The sequence below is a fragment of the Scatophagus argus genome, chromosome 2 (assembly GCF_020382885.2).
Source record: "Scatophagus argus isolate fScaArg1 chromosome 2, fScaArg1.pri, whole genome shotgun sequence".
In the NCBI taxonomy this organism is placed as follows: domain Eukaryota; kingdom Metazoa; phylum Chordata; class Actinopteri; family Scatophagidae; genus Scatophagus; species Scatophagus argus.
The window spans coordinates 4,922,980-4,946,047 of record NC_058494.1 but is presented as its reverse complement, the minus strand read 5'-3'; the positions used below and the strand labels follow the sequence as shown (position 1 = coordinate 4,946,047).

At 41.0% G+C, this 23,068-nt stretch overlaps 1 protein-coding gene across 5 annotated transcripts in view; it reads left to right on the top strand.

Moving 5' to 3' along the window:
- The first annotated feature begins 716 nt into the window (after positions 1-716).
- Positions 717-23,068, top strand: part of LOC124066493 (testis-expressed protein 2-like) — a 38,320-nt gene continuing 15,968 nt past the window's right edge. The window contains exons 1-3 of one of the 5 annotated variants that reach the window (XM_046402944.1): positions 718-1,209; positions 1,723-1,815; positions 2,132-2,277. The gene's annotated coding sequence lies outside the window, so the exon portion shown is untranslated. Of the gene's footprint in view, positions 1,210-1,684; positions 1,816-2,088; positions 2,278-23,068 lie in introns of all 5 variants that reach the window. The other 4 variants (XM_046402929.1, XM_046402950.1, XM_046402921.1 and 1 more) reach the window with 4 other exon arrangements.

Genomic DNA, 23,068 nt, shown 5'->3' with positions numbered 1-23,068 from the left:
GTCCTATACAATGTGTTTATATATTAAACTTAAAGGTTTAACTGACATGTGAAAGAGCAATATGACATTTATTGTGCACTTCAATGTGATGCACGTAATATACAGACATTAAACCTGGGTTGTGTGACAGGTGAATGACTTGTAAGCACACAACATGCTTTATGGACGTACTAACTTGGTGTAGATACTGTAGTGGTGGACAGCAGTCAGCACTGGTAAAGTTTAAGATATAAATTGCTGACTGACATATTTAGAATATATGGCTTACAAAAACAAAGTAAACTGACACCATAATTTGCAAACTAATAATACTTTTTTCCTGCCGTATCACTGAAAAATCCTTAACATTTCAACTGTAAAATTTTCTTTCAGATCACACACTTCTTAGTCTTCAAATCAAGTTGCAATTCACCACCACTAGGTGGCAACACTCTATTAGCACATATGTCATGTAAATCACAGGACTGGACTTTCCAGTGAACATATTAAACGTTTCGTCCTGCAAAAGTGCATTGTTCTCAACAGTGTTTTACTGTTAAGGTTTTAATGAGATAATTCACATCATGCCTTAACGTAAATAAAATAAAAAAATAACATACAGTAAGACTACATTGCTGTGATATCTATTAAAACTACGGATTACTTTGATCTGCTTTTAAGATATACACGCATCAAGACATTTGATTTATAAAAAAAAGAAAAGAAAGAAAGAAAAAATAAATTCTAGTTCGATGTTTTTAGGTCAAGCCTTTGATTTAACAAGACTTTCTTTCTGATGACCGTATTCTTTCTACTGTTCTTGTTGCTTGCACTAAGAAGCCAAAAAGCGCTGGGAAACATTATAATAATTTATTTACATTTTATACTGTTTACCTTCACACATCTGCTTCATCTGCTCTCTAGACCTTTAAAGACGCTCTATCGAAAAATCGATCTTCGACCTCGGACCAGTCAGCAAACCAGTAATCCTGCTGCTCGACGTCGATTACTCTGGCCTTGATAGACTGCTACTTTTTTTTATTTCAGGAACTGAGTCCAGTTAGGCAGTTGTCAACAGGCTGAGCGAGAAAACAAGTCGTCGCTTCAACTTGTTACGTGGAGCTCATAATACAAACGTTCAAACGTTACCGTACTGATAAAAGACTTTTGATTTGCTTTGGAAGTTCGGTTTTCCTCGGTGTTTCCAGACAGAAATGTTATTTGGATACGGTAAGCTATCTTTGACTTGTCTTTTCTTTGAAACATTCCGCGAGTTTAGTGAGGAGACCTCTCCCAGCAGGGACTTTAAAACATTTTTGTGATTCAGTTTATAGCAAGGTACTTTTCTATCAGTCCTGTATGTTTTATTATGCAGTCATATTTAAACCAGTAAGGTATCATAAAGTCTGTCTGTTGACTATCGTTAGCTTCTCATGTTAACCTGCATCACAAGACAGGCTAGTTTCACTAGTCGTTGTTTGGTTTTTGCTAATAAACCTTGATACGTGACTACATTAGCATGTTTTTTAGTCGATATAACTCCTTCCAACAACATCCATATGTTAACTACTACAGGGAACGCATGTCAGTTTTGCCATATGGTTAAAACTCAATCTACAAACACTAGTCAGAGGCTACCGATGTAACTGCTTAGTCTCCAAAAAGCTAATATATGTATTGTCTGTATTTGTTTTTACATCTGTAGTGATTCTGCATTTCCCCTGCTCGTAATGTGTTTCTCAGAATCCCCCCCAAGCACCATGAACATGTGAAACTTGACTCTCCAGTAGGCAGATGCAAGTCCCAGGCTGGATTGAATGGCACTGAGGATACAAGGTAAGCACTTTGCCAGTAAATTTGAGCGTATTATTGATCCATTTCCTGAGCTAGAAATGACCTTAGTGAGGGCAAAGTCCAGATAGACCAAGGGAGAGAGAATAGAGAGAAAGGAGGGAGGAAGTTGCTCCGGAGGATGGATTTCAGAGCAGGAGAGGGATTGCCATATTTGCCAATCACCTGAAGCGATGCTGGCTCATAAAATATTTGAAATTGTATTATGCTGATTAGCTTTCAACAAACTTGGGATCTAAAAGTTTTACTGTCCAACAGCTTTGAGAAACACCAAGGGAAGACTTGTTTTGCACTCAAACAGTTTACGATTGAAGGCCATGGATTCCATCATAAGTGTGGGCCTACAGTTACACTTCAGGGCCCAGAGGAAAAAGCCCTGAAGTGTGGATGGGGGAGGCAATAGGAGCAAGGCATTCTACAGGTTTCTTTGCACACATTGACCTCAAGGTATGCTTAAAATGTTAAGTAACCTGCAATGTGAGGTTTCTTTGCGTAATGACATCCAAATCAATTTTCTGCTGACAGTGAGCACTTACTTACTCTCTCTGTCAGATTAAATGCTTTGCACGGAGATATTGTTTTGATGTGTAGAAATATCAGAGGACCATACCGGTTGAAGTTGAGCATCTTGTAAAGGAATCTCAACATGTCACAGTAGTGTCACAGGGGACAAGACTCCAACTGCTGCCCCCCTTGAGCCCAGTGTCATGTAATGATGATTTATTGATCACAAAATCTGATGAAGAGATCTACACCCCCATACCTCCTGGTTATGGCGCTGTCTGACACATCACACTGTGCTTTTTGCTCCTATTGGCTTTCTGGAATTCCCGTTATCTCTCTGTTGATCCGACTCATCATTTACCTCACGATAATTTGCAGGTCTCAGGTATATAGAAACACTCTTCTGGTCCTGACATTCACGTCCCTACAACGATCATTTACAGTTCTCTTCTCTCCAGTTGTATTGTCTTCCCTTGTTTATTTGCTTGGGATTATGGTAGACTTTGCTTGTCAGAAAACCGTTGCTGCTTTGTTTGTCTGTATACACAGTAAATGATGATGTGACTTTCAGATTTGCATGAAAGACAAGCTACTGGATCATGTAATGTGAATAGAATACTGCTCATAGGGAAAATTTTCTTCAGCACACCACTAACATTACTTTTGTCTGAGTAATTTAGTCATTTGTAACAATTTTGTCCAAATAATTGATTCTATGTATCTATGTTATTAAATGCTAACAAAATTTGTATGTAGTACATGAAAGTGAAACACTTAATAATCGAACGTTGACTTGGTTTTTTTTATGTAAAATAATTATTGCTATATTATTTTCCCAGTAGTGATATTGATTTCAACCACATGACCTTGCCCTACATACATTCAATGTAATCATGTGTTTCTCTAGTTCTCAAAAACATGGCAGTACTTTCAAAGAAGTCATATTAAATCTAAAAAAAATCTAAAAATTAAAAATTAAAGATGTCTAATGTGAATGTGACAGACAGTTAATGGTTGGTTTTTCAAAAACCAAGTTTGTACATGATAAGAAGTTGGACAAAACAGGATGGCTCATTTTAAGTCCACTGAGACAAAGTTTAAAGATTAACCTATAGTTTATCATTGCTGCACTATCACCAAATCACATTACCAAACAAAACCCAAACACTATAAGTCTACCAAGTCTACCTATAAGTATGTATAAGTATAGTATAAATAAGTATAAGTATTCAATGGATTCCATATTCTTACTATCATCTTATCATTATATTGCTTGTGTTCATTTATTTATTCATTTATTTTTATATAACCACCATGAGCTGCTGTGGACTTGCATTTTTTGAAGAAGATTCACACAGAAAACAAATCAGAATGAAAAAGGAGCCATATTCAGTGGAATTGGCCAAAATATTTTGATGATTGTAATAAAGGACAAATCCATATTATTTGTTGATAATGACTGCCATGTTAGAGAGGAAACTATTGGTTTGCTAGAGAAAGCAAAAACAGAAACAGGGTCAGAAAGACAGAAAGATGGAGGGTTAGGGAACAGTTGGTGCAGTGACTTTTCACCAGTGTTATTTTCCTCAAATGTGTGCGTCACTTTAATCTGTCATGCTGAGACGATGAACATGTGCTGCTTATCATACACTTCATACTAAGTGGCCTACACCCCTGTTGACTGTACACCTGTTCATAGTTTTGACTCACTTTGTGACCATCCAAGTTCTCACTGGGTCTAACCTATTTTTATAAAACTGAAGTCTTCTTACTTGACCGTTGCACTACCCTGTGCTTACAGTGTGTTCACACCATTCGATTCACAGTGGCCAATTGCAATACAGTTCAATGACATCTTACATAATGTCAGTGAACCACATGGGATCATTTGTCCACTCATAAAACAAGGCAGATGATATTGCTCAGGAAATGGATGGTATTTTTCACTGTGATCTGATTACCTCTGATCCAGATCCAACAAGATAAGAAAGGTTTAGAAAGGTGAATTTCAGTCTGCCTTTTGTCACATTCATTTATTCATTTATTTGGTTTTGTCTCTTGTCTTGACCTAAAGCTTATTTGAATTAAAACCAATGCAACCCAGCTTTTACATTTAATTAAAGGCTTGCAAGTGACCCTGTGTGCCTTGCTTTAGGGTTACTCACTCACTGCTTGTTCAACCTTCTTGTCATGCCTCCTTAGACAAGTTTCTTACTTCATTTATACAGATATGTTTGATTAAGAGAGTTAATTTTCATTTCTGTTTAACTGGCGTGATGGAAAAGCTAGATAGGTAATTGTCTTTGTCCATAAATGCTCATCCAGGTTGACACAGTTAGCAATCCTGATAGCAATGCAAAGCCAGTAAGCCTAGCCTATTGTCACATGAATGTGTGCTTGTGGCAGCATCTTAGATTTATCACAGCAATGTCTTTCCAGAATACCACATAGGGGTGTGTCTGTGTAGATTTCACTAGACAGTTGTGTGTCCAAAAGATAGTGGGTGCATAGGACAGTGCAGATGATCATAAATGATCTGTGTTGACATTATATAATGGGAGAAATTATGATCTATCACTCAAATAACAGCTGCACTATAGCAATAATGTAGCTTGGCATTGCTTCTCCTGAGTATCCTGCTCATTTATACAGATGCCAGCAGACATCACAGTTGCTTCAGACAGGTGCTGCTCCCCCACATATCCAACCACTGAAATAATAACCATTACTGAGACATCAGGGGAATGTGTCAGCCAGCCACATCTACAGGTGTGATTCAGGTGCTGCCTCCATTGTGCGCTGACAGTACCATTCATCTGGCAACCGTCATAATAATCACTACCACAAGAAAGAGACAGAAGCGAGGTTCGAGGTGGGAAGGTGTATAAATAGCCTGACTATAAATATTACTTTGGAGTTTCTCACTTGAAACTGAGACAATATTCCCTGAGCTTCACTACGTTCACAGGCAGCATTTTTGCTCTCACACAAAATGCTGCCTGTGAACGTAGTGAAAAGAAAATGAGAGATGTCTGACTGTCTGTGAATCCATTTGCTATGTTAATTTGAGGTGTGAGGAATTGTGCAGCTTTTATTTCACAAGAATAAAGCCACTCTTGAGAATTTTGAGTCATTCACCATGATCAGCAGATATAATGCAAACTAGTTGAGTTTCCCATGAGCTGTTATCACATTTGATAACAGTGTAGTCTTTTTTTTTTCTTTACAATGTGGCTGCTTCCCAATTAATTTCATTTTGGCCAGCACTACCAACAATATATGTACAATTACTCTTAATTGAGTTTCTGTTTGATTCACTGTTGGCCATGAGTGCACAGTTATTGAGAATGGGAATCGGTTATTTTTTTGGGATATATTCTAAAATTCTGATGGTGATTCAATTCAATTCAGTTTATTTATATAGCGCCAATTCACAACAAAAGTTATCTCATGACACTTTCCAATTTGAGCAGGTCTAGACCAAACTCTTTAATTAAATTGTAAATAGAGAGAGCCCAACATTCCCCCTTGAGCAAGCACTTGGCGACAGTGGCGAGGAAAAACTCTTAATGACATCAACTATTGAAAATGAAATAATTCTTAAATGTGCAGCCCTACAATTTGTTGTTGCCATCAGAGGTTGTGTTGTGCTGTTGTTAAACTGTCTCAGGTGGCATGGAAATGCAATGACAGATAAGGAAGTCAATTACAGCTGTGGAGAACATCTTCAGAAACAGGAAAAATCCACAACCCCAGTTCTGCAGAGAAAATGCTCATTCTGCTTTGAGTCAGTCACATAACCTGTGATGCTTTGCCTGTTTTTCTGATTTGTTGAAATTAATGAATTGAGTGTGTTGACATTTGGTATGCACTGGGAATTGGCTGGAGAAACAGAACAGTCTTTGTGAAAACAGAGCAAGAAGTTGACCCAGCCCTCTTCTGGGTTCAACCAGATGTGGCCAGTCGGGCAGATGGCTGCCCCAAGGATGGGATGCAGACTGTGGCTTGGCTTACTCCACTAGTGTCATTTTCTTGTGTTGGCATGAAGGCTTCATTTGTACTGTAAAATGACTGTTTTTGCATAAAACAATCAAATCACAAAACGTGGTGTAAAATTTGGCTCAATAATAACTGTCATGGTTCACATCGAAAATTACTGTTTTTTGCTATTCCCCATTAATATGCTGCATTCGATGTTGTACTCATAACTCAGTTTCGGAGTTTACAAACCAAGATGGTTGCCTAGAGCATTGACTGTAAGTAAAATCTGTGGTTTTATGGGTTTTTAGCGTTTTGTCTTTTTTTGTGTCCAATTTAGCAAGCCATATACGCAAAACTGTCTTACTGCTGCCTATAGGCATATAGCTATGGTCTTGTTTGGTGTGAAATACAGGGTAATGTTTTGTTTATCAGCTGGTGCTGCTTGTAACTGGTCGTTGTTACAGCTTTTACAGCAATGGCCGAATAACGTCACAAACGAGCTGTCTCGTGCTGTGACAAATAGAACCCATCCAACTGGGTTTTTAATGGATGTTATGTCACCCCAAGTCCGGGGTTGTGACTTATGAGTACAAGTCGAATGCAGGGATAGCTTAAGCTCATCGCATTTGACATTGCATAAGTTAGCCTTGGAGCTAGCTGACTTTTCCTCATAGCTTAACAAATTATCCTGAGAGAGGAGTTAATTTCTTAATGTTCTTAGCCTTTCTTGCCACTACCTACCTGGTGCTAGCACTGCTTGAATGTTTAGGAAGGACGTGCACTTTGGCAGAAACAGTAACACAGATGCACCATGCCAAAATAAAGCCTTATCTTAAAGATGGTGATATGGACCATTTTTTTTCATTTTACGTTGATCATGTTGGATCGTTGATAGAGTCAATAATATATATCAATCTAAGTTGATGGATCATTACACCCATAGCAGTGAGACTATGTAGTTTGGTAGAAAGAAAATAGTTCCTACACGATACTGCTCACAACAAGGTCTGTAGATTATCTTCAGTAACCGGGTTAGTTTTTCAAATATATTTTTTGATGCTTTGAGCACCACAAATGAAGGGTCATCTAGTTACATTACATAAACAAGAAGACAGACATCTCTTCAGCTGATATCTCCAAAACTCTGCAACTCGCAACGAAATAATCTAGATGGATAAGTAACACCACAGATAAGAGGATGATTGATTTTGAGCTGAACTGTCCTTAACAAGACAGATTTGTAAGTGCTGAGAAGAAACTGCTGACTGTTTTACCCCATCATTTCTTCATTGGTTTTATTAGAGATTAAACCATAACTAAAATAATAAATAAGTCAAGGCCCTGGTTCGTCTTATAGACTGTCTGCAAAACGTGATTACATGCTTGACCTCTTACATGTAATAAAAACAGTGTCTTGTTTTTGACAACTGACTTGTTTTTAAGGACTTTACAAGCAACTAGCTGATACATTTTTATGAATAACAGTTAAGGCAAAGCTCAACCAGGAATAGAGGAGCTTTCTAATTTAAAGAACATAAACTAAAAACACAAAAATTAAAATGTTTGAAATGTAGTCGAAGTCAATCATCAACATGTTTTAGTTTTAATCCGAAAGAGATGTGTGTCCTGTGGGAGCCACTGTTAAGGATGACTGAGTCACTATCTGTAACTGGAGCAGAGATGCAGATCTCAGTGCTTGATCTATGGCACAGTTTTGTCACCGCTGCTGCCAAGGAGTTCATTCAAAAGTAATGAGGGCTTGTTGACGGGATTTAGCAGTTAAGTGAGAATTGTATTATTTAACACGAACAGCATGTGGGTCAGCGAACTGACGTGGCTTGTAATAGGCTGGACTTTACAGAGTATTAACTAAGTTCAGAAAACAAGGCCTCTTTTTGTTCTTTTCAAGTAAAAACAAGTAGCTGTGTATTGTCAGGATAGTTGTGGTTGTGAAAAGCTAGGGTCACTGTGCTGTGTAAGCCTGTTGTTACAGTCTCTCTCTCTTGCTGTGTGCATGTTAATACAGAAGTCTGGAGTCTTTTTTCTTCCTAGCCTTGGTTGTCACTCTGTCACATGCTCTCCACATGTCCACGTGCTTTCACTGATGTGATCCACAATAGTTGGGTTATTGCAGGCGATAATTGAGCAATCCAACGATTGTGACAGCTGTTATAGAACAACTGTTAACTCATTAATAGCCTCGCAGTGAACAAGTTACCTGAATTCAATACTAGTTACCTGCATGGGCATGTTCCCCAGAAAACCTCCATATGAATGCATCCAGGAGGTGTCTTAATCAGTTGCCCCAACTGCCACAACTAGTTTCAAATAAGAAGGAGCAGTGACTCTATTCCAACACACCCACCAGGGGAATCTTATTTTGGACATTTGTATCCTTGATCTCATTCTTTCAGTTAGTACCCACAACTCATGACCAAAGGTGAGGGATGGAACTTGGACTTGATGGACTGCCAGTCGACAGCGTTGCCTTCTGGCTCAATTCCATGTTCACTACCGCAATCCAGTGCAAGGCCCAGTACAATGCAATTTAGAAATATATATATATATATATATATATATATATATATATATATATATATGTATGTATGTATTTTCCTGACTTTAATATACAAAACAATTAAACTAACTGAATTTTTTAACTTGAAAGAATTTTAACATTGGGTCTTGGTCTTGCATATCAGAGGAAAGAGTCTCTCTTTAAAACAATGCTACCTGTTCAGATCTTACCTTTATATGTGGGTTTCTGGAGAGATTAGCCCAGAAGAGATTAGAAATTTCTTACAACAGTTTATTGGTGTTTAGGGGTCCAAGTGCCACTCATTCACTGTTTTCAATTCAAGAAAGAAGCGACAGCACAAAAAGAGCCGAGAGGTTTTTACGGCAGTGATAATGAGCGAGCCCCAGGCAAAATGAATACCACTAGTTTGCATTTTAACTGTAGCCGTGCAGAATAACTGTGGTACACCAGATTTATAAAACCAACACATAAATATATTTTGTCAATATGCTATGTTAGTTTTCTTGTTTCACTGTCAAAGTATGCTCTATTTGAAGCCAGAGAAATAGCTGATATCCATAATGATCTCACTGCCTAACAATTCAGTCCCCACCCATCTCACCAGTTTGTCAGCATACTTAAGAACAGTTTCAGTTCTGTTGTGATTCTATTGTTTATTTGTCTCTGGAACCTGAAATCTGAAAGGAGTCTGTGAAACACTTTTACCAGGTTACCATAGCCTCTAAGTCATTCAGACACACAAACATGCCTGTATGCACACACACAAACACTTGCACACTCCTTCCTCTCAGCTAATGTAGATAGCCCCTTTAAGTGTTAGCATAATGGTTTGCTTACTCATCTACACTGTATTTATTTCTACAGCTACAGAAACAGAGAGCGAAGGAATGAAGATGAAGATTATTGTCATCTTTTTTTTTTATTTCTTATCAAGTTAAAACACATAAAGGACCTTCAAGTGTTCATAATGGAAACAAAGATCCATTCTGAAGAAATATCTATCTTCACATTAAGCTCCTAACCCTAACCCTAAGCTCACATTCTTCCACCTCAACACTGAATAGTGAATCACTGCCCCAAACAAAGGGGCACCTAATCCTTGTGCAGGTATTATTTGTTTGTAAAAACTGTCCTTCTGTGTTGTTAACTGTTAGCTACTGTAGCTGTATTGCTAACTGGAGCTTTAATGTGAACACTGGGCTGTGAGACACTTTGCAAGTCATTAGCCAAACTGTCAACACAGGGAAAGCTATTACTACTGCAAATAAACAGCTTCTAATCCCTTCCTAGGCAACCTGCGAAAGGTACAGTGGTTTGGGATTTCATTACGTCCTCCGTGGGAGAATGTGTGAGGAAGGCTTGCAAGTTTTTCTCTTGTATTTAATCGCTGTCCCTTAAGCATTCTCTTAATGGTGCTAGTTTCATCTGGATCAGTGATGCATGACATTTGAGATCCTTTGAACAAGCTGGCATGGTGTGTCATATTGGCAGAAAGCAAGAGGCAGGATGACTTGCATTAATACCAGCACAGTGTAGTTAGTTGCCTGCACAAGACACACTGTCAGCCAGTTCTACGTGTGTTTAGGAGATAGGGACGGTAATATGGGGAGGGGTAACTCATGCTCATGTTTACTGACGTAAACATTTATCTAATAAGAACAGGAATCAGAAAATATGAAAAGGTGTACTATCTAGTCTCTCTACATATACAGTTTTTAGCTTCTGGAAACCAGATACAATGTGTGATCGTTGACTGTTTTTGTAGACTGTGAAGGCTACTGTTGTTTCTCGGGTGGCATGTCTTTTCCCATAGTCACATAGCAGCAATTACCCTAATAGTTCTGTTTGCTATGATTCAGGCTCACTCCCGAGTGAGCTGCAAGGACTTGCTGACTGATATTTGCTTCCTTTTAGGTAGGTAATCATTCAGTGTTAATGTACTTAGACAGAATTAAAGGTTTGAGGAAAAGTGACCAGTTGTTTGGGTCTTGGGCAAAGCATCAAATGGGGAAGCTTTTCATGAAGCAGCTTTTTTCCACACTGGATTGTGGAAGACACAATTTGGCCTCAAAATAGTGTACTTTTTCTAAATGTAAGAAAGTACAAACTTTTTGTTGGGATCTCTGGCCATGCGCTCTGGAGAACAATAGAGCGGCCTACATGTAACTCATAAAGCCTGAGTTAGAGTGACTAACTGTTAGAGACCCCACTCATGACGTGCACCTAAGTCATAAATTCCTGAGTTTAAACTCAGAACCGGCACGGACATTGGCTGTGTGCCAGCCATCTCCACGGGGGTCCGAGGTGACGTCACTCAGGTAATAAAAGGTCACTGCGACCATCAGCCTTCGCTTTTTCCCCGTGCGTGCTGTGACAGTGAGAGCTTCTCCAGGCTCTCCAAATGTCCAAACCGCCAAAAGGGAGCAACAATCAAACGTTTTGATTAACATCATTTTAGATCCCGGGTCACAGTTCTGCAACTCGCAGGCCGAGAAACAGACTGCTGTATTTCTCCTGTAACTTTTCCTTTTTCTTTTTACCGACGTGGATCGCTGGGCAATCAGCTGATCGCACGTTAACGAGCCGCGCGCCGACTTTGTTAAGGACGAAAACAAAGTTTGTTAACTTTTTCACCGGTGATTTTCTCCGCTGCCGCCGAGAGATCAACACTCCGCATCATCAGAATAACGGACCGCCAGCATCCCGCCGAGGACGACGCTGCGAACGTTTAAGCGGATCATCATTTCAAACTCCGAATGATCGGAGCAACGCAACGTAAGAGGCTTATGTCTGGGCAGAGATAGTGTAACGTAGGATTGTTTACACATGCTTTCTGTAACTTTTAAGTGCTGCATTCATTGATTTTAGTTTCCGGTCGGTCATTTCCGCCGTTTCAGCGAGACCGCGCGTCACCAGTTAAAGGACCAATAGCTGAGCAGATAAGCTCCGGTTTACTGACTCCGCTATTGTGTGGTGACACGCGAGTTTCTAAAGAATTTGAGTGGATTATTTTATTGGGTTGTGTTTCTTGTATTTTCATTTCTATCTTTCCTCACACTCTTCTTTCTGAACGGTGAGGCGAAAGTCCGAGCACGCGATCACGAACCGTAACCAAGGGGTACGTGGCGCTCAAAGGCTTCCGCCCATTGTTCTCTTCTGTGACCACATAAGCAACATCACGTTGGTTATCACCATCTTGGCTCTGAATGATACGGCCGGCGTATTCTTCGGTAGTCATTTGGAGTTTGCTGAGTCATCACATGCGTGTGACTAGTTTTGTTTGCTGAGTCATCATTTATGTGGTTGTTCATCCTGGTGTGCTGACCCCTCCTCATGTAGTCCTCCACCATTTTGGTTGTAGTTTCCCCACTCGCCATTCTGGTTGTAGCTCCTCCCCTCATGTGGCCATCCGCCATCTTAATTGTAGTCAGCTACTAGCTTGTTGTTAGCCACCCTCTGGCTATCTTGCTAACCGCCATTTTGTTGTTTTTAGCCTGTAGCTTGTTAGCCACCCTCTGGCTAGCTTGCTAACCGCCATTTTGTTTGTTTTTAGCCTGTAGCTTGTTAGCCACCCTCTGGCTAGCTTGCTAACCGCCATTTTGTTTGTTTTTAGCCACTAGCTTGTTAGCCGCTACCTGGCTAGCTTGTTAGCCTCCATACTGTTGTCATCATCTCTCTCTCACACACACCCATACATACACACACACACACACCTGTATATATGCACACCTGTATATAGATATACTCTTGCTACTGTACCTGTGTTATCTTAGTTAATAGTTAATGTGTGTTGATAAAACTTAGATTATAATAGTGTTTATTACCAAGTGATACTTATCTATGGATGGTTGTTGCTGTTTAATAAATCCTGTTATAGTTTAACCTGTCGTTGTCTGTGGTTATTGTGTATGTACTTGTAATAACAGCTGAATTCATGACAGCCAGTGCTCGGATTCATCCTTCACAATTTTAAGAGACTGTTTTCCCATTAATTAATTTGGCTATTGGTCCCTGGTAACAGGGTGGTGCCCCGATATTTATGTGTATTAAGCATACACTGATTTTACTTTGATGATTATTTCCCATAATCATTGACTTCTTGCCAATAACCAAATTGCTCCTACTAAGTCGCACAACATCATTGGTGCCCCGTGTGAGGCTGTCTTATTCTAGCTGTGTTACAGTATAAACACAATAACAAAAAAGGCAAAACCAAACTTTTCCATGGGTCCACCAACATAATTGGGGTCCCAGGTGAGTTTGTCTAATTCCAGCTGTGTTACAGTATCACCACAGTAACCTGCTGCTGACGGTTTAGAGAATTTCTTTTCTTTTGTGTTGTTTTATTATTCTCCTTATTCTCCTCTTTTCTCAGAATTAGAGTGAAGAAGCCGTCCCCTGCATTTTTAATTGTTAACTATTAATTACGGGTACTAAGAGTATTGGTTGTGTTGTGTTGTGATTGCACTAAGAGGTGCCATAGATTGGATAGTGGATTACATAGGTTAAGTAGCAGAATACAGACCGTGTTCTTTTGCTTTCCTGGCTCTGTGAGTCCTGTTTTGATGTGCACTAACTCCTTTAGCATAAGGTATAGTGCTACTGTGTAACCTCAGTTACAACTACTTAGCAGCCATAGTTAGCCCAGCACATTGTTGATTTTTGTAGGTTTGTAAGCCACAGGTTGAAGCCCACCTGTGCAACTTAAACTTGCTTAGCGTAGCAGTTTTGTGGTTTTTGTTTTGTCTGTTCAGTGGAAAGACAAAATGAGCAGTAGGGATTCCCACACCCCAGGAGCTAGAGGCTCCCAAGAGGCAGATGACCTGGACCTGCAGGCCACAGTCACTGGCCTCGTGAAATTGGCAGTTAATGGCATGAGCGACCTGAACAGCTACAACGCTAGCACCTGTGATAAGAAAATACAGGAAGTGGTCACTTGTCACTTGTCCCTCATTTCTCAGATGCTCAGTCAGGTAACAATGCTTTATCACCGTAAAGCCCAGTTACAAGCTGCAGAGTATATGGAGCAGATTACAGTGTTGCAGACCAGCTATCATGCTGAGCAACACAAAAACTTGATCCTACAGCAAGAGGTTAAGGACCTTAGGGATCAGCTGAGTGAAGTTAAGGAGGAAAATGAGACCATCCAGCAGGATTGTCCTTATTTAAATTTGCAGCTCCAAACGACGGAGGATCAGGTGAAAGCAGCCTTGATCCCTGATCCGTCTGATATTGATTCTGACCCAGATGCAGCCCCTGTCCCAGAAGAGATGGTTAAAACGCGAACGGCGGATACCATGGAGGACAAGCTGCGGGCTGAACGACAGGCATCCCGCGCACGGATAGCCGCCACATGTCAGGAGCTTGAGGGTGCTCGACAGACAGTTCGAGCCACACCCACTGATCTGAGGACAGTTAGTGGAGAGGTAGCAGCCCCTACTGAGATGCCCGACATGATCGTTGATGACCAGTACACTCCTCCACTGGTCCACCATAGGCATGGGAATGCCTCATGCACAAGAAGTGCAACTTCATCAGCTCTCCAGCGCTCCATACCTGACTTTGCCAAAGGAAGAACCTCCCTGGAGAAAGGTGGACATCAGCCATACTCCTTGAGAGACGACAGGGACTTTGGCCCCACACCGGCCGACATGCCATATCTAGGGCGCCGCTCACGCCCTCACTTTGACCAAACCCCTTCTCTGCAACGAAGGAGTAGTCATGGTCTTTCCCCCCAGGACTTGAGGAATCCAGAATCCTCAGATGACTCTGACGACGCCAGCACCTACTATCAACAGGGTCTGCGCATACGTCAGCTTGAATCTCTTGCAAGAGACATAGAGAGCTTTGACCCCAGGAACCAGGAGTCATCCATCGATGACTACTTGAGGGAAGTAGATCGCTGTCTCCTTGATCTTCCCCATGCGTCTGCCCGGGAGAAACTTCGCTTGATCTGGAAAACCACCTCCAGGAGCGTCCGTGTCTTCATGGAGACTCTCCCACCAAGAACCAGAGACCATTACTCAGCGCTCTGCCAAGCCCTGCGGGAAGAATACTCCCACTACACAGACCATGCTTCCGCCACTCTTGATGCTTTTGCTGTCACGCAGAAGAAACTTGAGCCTCCCTGGGAGTATTACAGGCGTCTCAGAGCAGCATATTTCCAAGGGCGTAATGCGCCTGGATTAGAGGAAGAACATGCATTCAAATCTCTGTTCCTCCATAACCTGCACGAGAGCGTACGCTACGACGTGACCATGCACTGCCGCACTAACAACCTCAACATGCAGGAGATGAGGCGGTACGCGCAGCTGGCATGGGAAACACGAGTACGCCCAAGTAGGACAGCTAACAGCAGTGCCAGGGTACTGAAGATCCAGCCGTCCGCCACTGCAGAGGTGGCACTGGAAGGTGGCAAGATGCCTCGTGCCCAGATGCAAGCGGGACCAGGTCCCCCGGCATACCAATCACTCTGCCCACAGGGTGAACACCCCAGTCAGAGGACCAACAGTCCTAACTGGTCACGAAACCTGAGCCCACCGGCAAAAGACACTCCCCAGCCAGACAGAAAGGGCAGGTTTAAATCCAACTCCAAACAGGGTAGGAGGTATGGTGGCAAAGCCCCACTTCCATTTAAAGGGGAAGACTTCCAAAAGGAAAGTTTAAAAGAACTTATAAGGAAGTGTATGGCGGAGACGTTCAGATCGACCACTCAGGCCGCCTAGTCACCCAAACTTACTCCTAACACCAGAAACCCTGTTCCTTTAACTGCTTTTCTTCTTTTTATTTCCCCTTTTGATTTTCTTATAGCATCACCAGCTGTATAGGATAGATTAACCCGACCAGCCACGGGGAGGGGGGGGGGTTGATGCTCACCCATGCCCTGACTCACCTGTGGTGGTCACCATGGTTACAAAGCCACCCTCCAGACACTTCAGCAGGTTGCATATTGGACATCCATGAACAACGACACCAGAGGTTAAATTCAAGGGTGCCTTACCTGCTGTCATCTTTAACCAACCATCCTCTGAATCAAGCACAAATTCAGGGAAAGGGGGGTCACCTTTTATGTTCTAATCTTCAAGTCAGTTAGATTGAACCAGTCCCTAAATTTACTGAAGGTAATAAATCCCTCCTTATAATTATCATAGACCTCTAGAAATTAGAGCTAGGCTCTGTTGGAATCATAATTATCATAGAATGGCAGAATGAGCAACTGAAGTCTGTTTTGAATGTTGGTTTTGGCAAGACAATACATATGTCATTTATATTGGTGTATCATGAGGAAGACTCCTCATTGGATTTTGAACCTTAACACATGTACCTGAACCAGGAATATCGACTGGGTCTGCCCCAGCAGCCATTTATTAGAGATGTGGATGATCTCTGTGGTATGAGAGTTGACTCACCCTAGCAAAAATGCCAGGATACCATGTCTGCAAGAACAGAGGAAAGTGAGATCCTTGCAGAGTGAATTGGCCACCTATGGTGGTGAATACAGTCACCACAAAGCCCATTAGCCTACGACCGGCATGATACAGCCACTAAGCTGCTGGCTACATTAGAACACATAGCCAATTCACTGATACTCCTCCTCTTCTTTCTCCTCTCTTTCTTTCCTTGGGTACCTACATTGAGCTATGCTCTTTTGAAGTGTGTTAAATGTGTTGTTGAAATGCCAAATAATCATAGTAGAGTTAGTTAGCTCATTACTCATATCTGCCCAGACTGTGCCTCAACTCTGTCCAGACATTAAAGCCTCAATGAACTCTGAATTAAAGCCTCAATGAACTCTGAGCTAAAGCCTCAATGAACTCTGAACTTTGAACTGTTGATCACTGTGTCTGCTCATCAGCCAACAGGAAGGAAGCCAGAAGGATGACCACCTTCAGCGCACATGGACCATTCGACCTTAGAGAATGTTGCTCTAAAGACTGTGGCCCCTACCCCATTCTTCAGACCAAAGGGGGGATGTTGGGATCTCTGGCCATGCGCTCTGGAGAACAATAGAGCGGCCTACATGTAACTCATAAAGCCTGAGTTAGAGTGACTAACTGTTAGAGACCCCACTCATGACGTGCACCTAAGTCATAAATTCCTGAGTTTAAACTCAGAACCGGCACGGACATTGGCTGTGTGCCAGCCATCTCCACGGGGGTCCGAGGTGACGTCACTCAGGTAATAAAAGGTCACTGCGACCATCAGCCTTCGCTTTTTCCCCGTGCGTGCTGTGACAGTGAGAGCTTCTCCAGGCTCTCCAAATGTCCAAACCGCCAAAAGGGAGCAACAATCAAACGTTTTGATTAACATCATTTTAGATCCCGGGTCACAGTTCTGCAACTCGCAGGCCGAGAAACAGACTGCTGTATTTCTCCTGTAACTTTTCCTTTTTCTTTTTACCGACGTGGATCGCTGGGCAATCAGCTGATCGCACGTTAACGAGCCGCGCGCCGACTTTGTTAAGGACGAAAACAAAGTTTGTTAACTTTTTCACCGGTGATTTTCTCCGCTGCCGCCGAGAGATCAACACTCCGCATCATCAGAATAACGGACCGCCAGCATCCCGCCGAGGACGACGCTGCGAACGTTTAAGCGGATCATCATTTCAAACTCCGAATGATCGGAGCAACGCAACGTAAGAGGCTTATGTCTGGGCAGAGATAGTGTAACGTAGGATTGTTTACACATGCTTTCTGTAACTTTTAAGTGCTGCATTCATTGATTTTAGTTTCCGGTCGGTCATTTCCGCCGTTTCAGCGAGACCGCGCGTCACCAGTTAAAGGACCAATAGCTGAGCAGATAAGCTCCGGTTTACTGACTCCGCTATTGTGTGGTGACACGCGAGTTTCTAAAGAATTTGAGTGGATTATTTTATTGGGTTGTGTTTCTTGTATTTTCATTTCTATCTTTCCTCACACTCTTCTTTCTGAACGGTGAGGCGAAAGTCCGAGCACGCGATCACGAACCGTAACCAAGGGGTACGTGGCGCTCAAAGGCTTCCGCCCATTGTTCTCTTCTGTGACCACATAAGCAACATCACGTTGGTTATCACCATCTTGGCTCTGAATGATACGGCCGGCGTATTCTTCGGTAGTCATTTGGAGTTTGCTGAGTCATCACATGCGTGTGACTAGTTTTGTTTGCTGAGTCATCATTTATGTGGTTGTTCATCCTGGTGTGCTGACCCCTCCTCATGTAGTCCTCCACCATTTTGGTTGTAGTTTCCCCACTCGCCATTCTGGTTGTAGCTCCTCCCCTCATGTGGCCATCCGCCATCTTAATTGTAGTCAGCTACTAGCTTGTTGTTAGCCACCCTCTGGCTATCTTGCTAACCGCCATTTTGTTGTTTTTAGCCTGTAGCTTGTTAGCCACCCTCTGGCTAGCTTGCTAACCGCCATTTTGTTTGTTTTTAGCCTGTAGCTTGTTAGCCACCCTCTGGCTAGCTTGCTAACCGCCATTTTGTTTGTTTTTAGCCACTAGCTTGTTAGCCGCTACCTGGCTAGCTTGTTAGCCTCCATACTGTTGTCATCATCTCTCTCTCACACACACCCATACATACACACACACACACACCTGTATATATGCACACCTGTATATAGATATACTCTTGCTACTGTACCTGTGTTATCTTAGTTAATAGTTAATGTGTGTTGATAAAACTTAGATTATAATAGTGTTTATTACCAAGTGATACTTATCTATGGATGGTTGTTGCTGTTTAATAAATCCTGTTATAGTTTAACCTGTCGTTGTCTGTGGTTATTGTGTATGTACTTGTAATAACAGCTGAATTCATGACAGCCAGTGCTCGGATTCATCCTTCACAATTTTAAGAGACTGTTTTCCCATTAATTAATTTGGCTATTGGTCCCTGGTAACAGGGTGGTGCCCCGATATTTATGTGTATTAAGCATACACTGATTTTACTTTGATGATTATTTCCCATAATCATTGACTTCTTGCCAATAACCAAATTGCTCCTACTAAGTCGCACAACATTTTAAAGGGTGCATTCCACAGTGTTGCAAGTCCTTGAAAAGACGGATGTGTGAGCATTGAAAAAGAAAGGTTGAGAGAGAAGTTCAAATCTTGTCCACACTTTCACTTTCTCACATTTCTCTTATCACTGCGTGAAATGAGTCTACTTGTCTGGTGTAGCTTTTTCCAACAGTGGAAAGGGGAGGGGCTTTCAGATGCTATTAGACAATCTGAAAAGCCTCTCATTTGAAGCATAATGACCCGTTAAGGGCCTATAGCTGCTAAGGAGACACGTGGCACGGTAAGAGCGAGCATTTCTTTCCTTCCTGACAGTCACATCTTGAGCATTTGGAGTTTCTGATGAGGTCACGCAGGGGGTGGTCACATCATGAGTCATGCTGCAAGTGTAACTGTCAATTTAAGGAACCCAAAGCTTGCAAAGAAGGCACCTTAGGAAAATTCGTTCTAAGAAAATATTAGATGATGAAAAATGGATTCTTCCTCGTATGCACAAGTATTATAACATCAGTGCTGGTGGTTGTTTTCAATTTATTTTTGTTGTAAATTCCAGGTTCTTTTTTTTAAATTTAGCTATTTCTGCTTCAGTTAGGGACTTTCCTGTTAGGACATTGTGAAACCTCCAGAGAATGGTTGTGAACCTGTATTGAACTCAGTGGTCACTGGTAGGAGGAATAGCAAAATCACACTAATGAAATGAGAAAGCAAGAGCATAATGTCGGCTTTTTAACCCTTTTAGCACCATAATAATAGATATATTTATTAAAACGCCTGGTCTTTTTTGTCTATTTTTGTCAATAATTGTGTCATATAATTTGAATTACACATACGCTGGTGTTTAGGGTGTCACCAGTGATCCCTGTAGTTTTAAAAGGGTTTTAAACTTTTTTAGTCTGAATTTGTCATTGAACTACTATAGATAGATATATAGATACTTTATTGATCCCAAGGGAAATTCAAGACTATTGTTAGTTGCCAAATCCTGTGCCTATAGTCCACTCATGTGGTGTTGGAATAATTAGTGAAATGAGACAACATTCCTTCAGGGAACACTTGCAACACCACACAAAAAGTCAGCACAAGACTATGGCTATATATACTATATAAATAAATGCATATAGTGCAAACAAAATTATGCATAGTGCAAACAGTAATAAAACATTTGAGATGGTGAGGTTATACGCCAGGTGGACACTAAGGAATTCGGTGTTGACTTTGCACCAGTCATTGCACATTGCCTGTCCGAGTCAGCTTACTCTCTGTTCTCTCTCTTGTTCTTATTGATGAGACCCACCACAGTCTTGTCATCAGCAAACTTGATGATGTGATTGGAGCTGTGTATTGCCACACAGTTCTTAGTCAGCTGTGTGAACAGTAGTGGCACAAGCACACAGCCTTGTGGATCCAGTTGCAGAGGGAGGTGTTCAGGCTCAGTGGGGCCAGCTTTCCAATCAAATGCTGAGGGATGATGGTGTTGAATGCTTAATTGCAGTCTATGAAGAGCATTCAAACACAGATGTCCTTTTTGCCCAGGTGTGTGAGAGCCAGGTGGAGCGCAGTGGTGGAGGCATCATCCATTGAGCAGTTGAAAAAGTCAGGCAAAGCAGTATTTAGTTAGTGTTATGGTGAACGTACTGATCTAGCAACAAGTGTGGGTCAACATCATTTCTAATATCCAACACCTACCACCACCTTGTTGAACTTCTCCAAGCAATTAAATACAACACATCCTCTTTGTAGCGTCCATTTTGTTTCCACAACTTAAAAGACCATGAACACAGTGAAGCCAGAAGAATGACTTCCTTATTGTGGAAATGGGAACATCCAAGGAGCATGCAAATGCAAGATAATGTTTGTGTAATAGTGTTATCATCTCTCAACTTTGACAACTCTTCTGGTAATAGGCATGTTTGTTGCAAGTTGTGTTTTGTTGATTAGACAACAGACATCAATGTTCTTGAAAAATGGTAGTGAAAGAACAAGAGATCAATAGTCAGTAAGTCCGTCTGCTCTCAAATCAACAATCAGGAAGACAAGTGGGACTATTGGTTTAGATCCTGCCACTGATCATAAATCTTCTAATCTACAATCTATAGTATGTACTATAGTCTAAACTAGGTTTGAATGATATATCCTTTCAGCAACAATATTGTTCTCATGTGCAACAGTAACACTGCAGGCAATGTCAAGTACAACACTTCATGCTACAGTGTCTTTGCTGCTTGATACAAAAGTAAAACTCACATGGTTCTCATTTTCATGACCAATCCACAAGAGAAGTCTATTTATCTGTTCTGAGCCTGTTTATTTTCTATACATTTTAATATTGTTACAAATGGTAGATTACATGTAAGTGACACAACTGCAAGACACAAGTGTAAAGTTTATTCCAAAACACACACGTTGTTTTTCACAAATTACTTTCCACCTGTTCTCTCCCCAGTTGCTCATGTTGGTTTCAGAGTTATGTATGTGAAACTATAAGTGGAGGGATGGCAGAGGGCTGAACCAACTGTGGTAGAAGTAGGAGGGGGAATTTGTTTTGTTAGAAGAGTACTGACTTTTAAAATACTCAAAACAATGAATCACGATTAACTGTATCTGTAAATCAGAAATCAATAATACACTGAACGTTTCATGTTAAGTTTCCTATTTTTTCATATCAATTTATATCGCAGACAAAAAGATATTACCTTGTCAGCTTTTTCCAATATTCCAACCCTAACCTAAACACTTTCTCTTGTTAGGATGTTATAGTTACCTTATTTTAATTAAAGAGTATGGTCTACACCTGTTCTAACTGGAAATTGTCATAAATAGAGATAGAGATGACTTTTGTTATGAATTGGCACTAAATAAATAAACTGAATTGAATTGAACTGAATCTTCTGCCCTTTATTAGCAATGTACATTTTTAAGAATACTGCAAATAACATTTGTGTAAACAACACTGGAATTTAAATACTGTTGACTTTGCAAATATTTAATGAGGAAGGAAATGCATTCAGCATTTTTGTTAGACCTCGAGGCTACACGTGATGCATTTCAGTGAATAACTTTTAAAGTAAGAATGCTTTAAAAGTTAAGTGCTTTAAGAGTGAAGTAAGAATTCTTACAGTGCTTGTAAGAATTTGTACTGGCTTTGTAAAGTTGTGAAGGTTTGAAAACATACATTTGAGCTGTTCCCACTCGATGGTACAGGGAGGACCTTTTTGGCATACTTAAGTATTACGCATATATTCAAATAACCCGTGTAATATATAGATCTGTGAAAAATTTCACCCTGCCTTTCCTTCTCATTATGTTTTTCTGGTTTAAAATACCACACATTTCATTCATAAGTGCGTCCAAGGTTAAGTTTAGAGCTTTAACTTAATGAATCTATTTTAGACCACTCAACATTATAAGACAGCACTGTGTCAAAATAACTTTTATATTAAATTACAGCATTTTCAGTTATAATTATAACTGTCCTTTCAACCCATTATCAAGTTTTTCCCCGTTCATTAGAATAATACATTTAATTGCGAAATACACAAAGCTGTATGTATAGCTACTCAGTTCATGTACATGAATATTTTCAGCATGTGTAATAGCTCTGTGAGTTTCTTCTCATTACCAGTGTGTGTGCTGCTTGATACCAAGGAAGTGAGCTGTTAGCATGCCTCCAATGAGTCCAAAACATTAGGGTTAATGAGGCTGACTTACTTCTGTAATTAGCCTCATCAGCATCAATGGCAAGATTTCATTCTGCACTGTCTGACAAACAGGGATTTGATTGTCACAGCAAACACATAAACATGCTGATGTACATGCCCAGTCTTTTGCTGTGTTTGTTTGTTCCTTTTCCATAGTGTTAAACTTGGGGATAGAAATAGCCTAGAAACAACACACACCGCTCATACATACATACCTCCCCATTTTATCACTAAACCTGATGTGCTGTTAGCAAATACTGCTCAGTCCTTTGAGTCTTGTATGGTAAAATGAAATCCATGTCCAACTGGTGATCCACTACAATGTCCTCATTGTGTTGCTGCCGACTGAAGGCTGGCTAGCTAGGGACAGAGGTGGCTGGCAGACTGCCTGGCTGGGTAACAAGCTCACTCGTGACCCATGTGACAATGAGTGACCAAGTTGAGTCTGTATATGAGTGAACCAGCATGACCTCATGCCACCTCTGTTGTCAGGACAAGGCACAAGGATGCCATTGCCATA